Here is a 2,142-nt window from a genome sequence, read left to right on the forward strand (position 1 = left end):
GTGTTCTTACTACAGCATATTCCCCGGCTTCCAACTTTTGAGGTCTACACATGCATATAAATGTCAGCAGTCTTAACACTTTTCTCTCAAGTTTTCTAACTCTGACATTTGTTGGCTCTGTTATGATTAGTATCTAGTCTTTCTTGGGCTGAAGTTTCTTTGTGTTGTCTAACATAGTTAAATCACTCGTTCTAAATTAAATAGGCTAATTCATGTACTTGTTTACAAAATGATATGTTTTTCATCTTGGTTTTCACAGCTGGTGTAGGTGAATAGGGTTTTTGCTTTAAGCTTGATTCTGATTCCAAAACATCATCCAGCTTTCACTCTTTCTACACCTCAACTGTGGATTTTGCTCTGGCGTTTGCACTTGAGATAGAATTTGGTATAGTTTTTACAAGCTGCTACTAAGTTTTTCCTCTCTCAAGCTTTAGCTTTTTAAAAAATATTATTGTCATTGTTGTTACCAAAAGGAATACTTAGGTAATATAAACACATATACCTAAGAATTAAGAGTAGGATTTTAGTGGGTTTATTAATAGTTATCTAAATATTTGAAAAAGTGACTATGTCATGGCTCAGGTAACTTAGATACCAAATAAACACATCAAAAAAAAAAATCAGAAATGCTTTTCTTTTGCAAAAGAAATTTTAGATGTTTTGTTTGTGACAACCAGGGAATTTTTTCAAGTAAAGACTACAGAATTTTATTTCTCCTTAATGCATTATGTCTAGTCTGAGCTTCTTTAAACTGTCTACAGTGCATCATTTTATACTGCCGTTATTTTTTAAACGTTCTCTATTGATATTGTTGGTCATTTATGACGCAGCAATAACTCTTGCTTGTGCTTAGAATTAAATAATGAATCCTTTATGTAGCCTAAAAAATATTTTGCAACATGGCCTCCTGCCTTTCCAACCTCATGCTACCATGTCACTTGCCTCACTTTCCATGTGTGGAATCACACTAGTCTTTCACTTCCTCCAATAAGGCAAATTATTTCTCACTACCATTTCCCTGTCTAGGTTGTCCCCTTTGTTTTCTATGTGCTTTTCCACCTTTCAAAATACCACCACTGATCATTTATGTCTCAGAGAGGCCTTCATAGCTGCTCCCCACTCAAATATGTTTCCTGTTGTTTTTTCCTCCGTAGTATCCTGCTTTATTTTACATACTACTTGTTGAATATTTGGTATTTATTGTCTAATTTAATTTCCCCAAAGTGGAATTCTATGGTGACAACAATCGTTTTTACTTTCCCATCTCTGTCTCTGGAGCAAGGAAAGGCTCCAATCAGTGTTTGTTGAAAGAAGACTGATCAGCTTCAACTCAATTTCATTTAGTGGAATTAGTGCAGAAGTACATCAGATCCAAGCAAAGACCTTCCAAATCACCTGTTTCCTCCAACATTCACAGCTTCTATGACTAGAAACAGTACTTGGTACTGGTGACTATTTGATACACTTCTTGTCATCTTGTGAACACTTGAGCTGGTACCACTTACTGAACGCTTGTTATTATGACGTACCATTCTAGCCACTCAGTGAGAAACACTTTTAGTTTTCCTAACTTTTCTCCCATTTATCATTTTTATAATAGCCTTTCCTTTATTCCTTTAAGAAGTGTTATTGAATGTTGACATATAAGTCATTGATCAGTATTATGAAATCTAAAATGAATAAGAAAATATAAAAGTTCAGAGCTGGAGAGGTTGGAAGAAGGCAGAAGAGAGAATATATCAATTCATCATTCTATATATGTATATATACACACACATATGTACATATATATGTATATATAAACACACACACATATATACATATATGTGTATATATATGTATATATAAAATTCGGTGTAGATGTACATACATACACGCGTGCCTGCACACACACACACACACACACACACACAGAAATACACCCAGAGGTTAATAATGTTTATCTATATGTGCTAAAATTACAATTAAAATGATATATGTTAAAAGTTATTTTTTATACAATTTCCACTTTTCAAAGATTTTAGTTCCTAAATTAAAAAAAAACATGTTATCTGCCTTAAACCCTTTTTAGATCTGAGCAAATTACTGAACTATGTTACCTGGAAAATTCAAAGCTCTGGAAGTTTTCATGGTTATAATTTA

The sequence above is a fragment of the Macaca mulatta genome, chromosome 11 (assembly GCF_049350105.2).
Source record: "Macaca mulatta isolate MMU2019108-1 chromosome 11, T2T-MMU8v2.0, whole genome shotgun sequence".
Taxonomy (NCBI): domain Eukaryota; kingdom Metazoa; phylum Chordata; class Mammalia; order Primates; family Cercopithecidae; genus Macaca; species Macaca mulatta.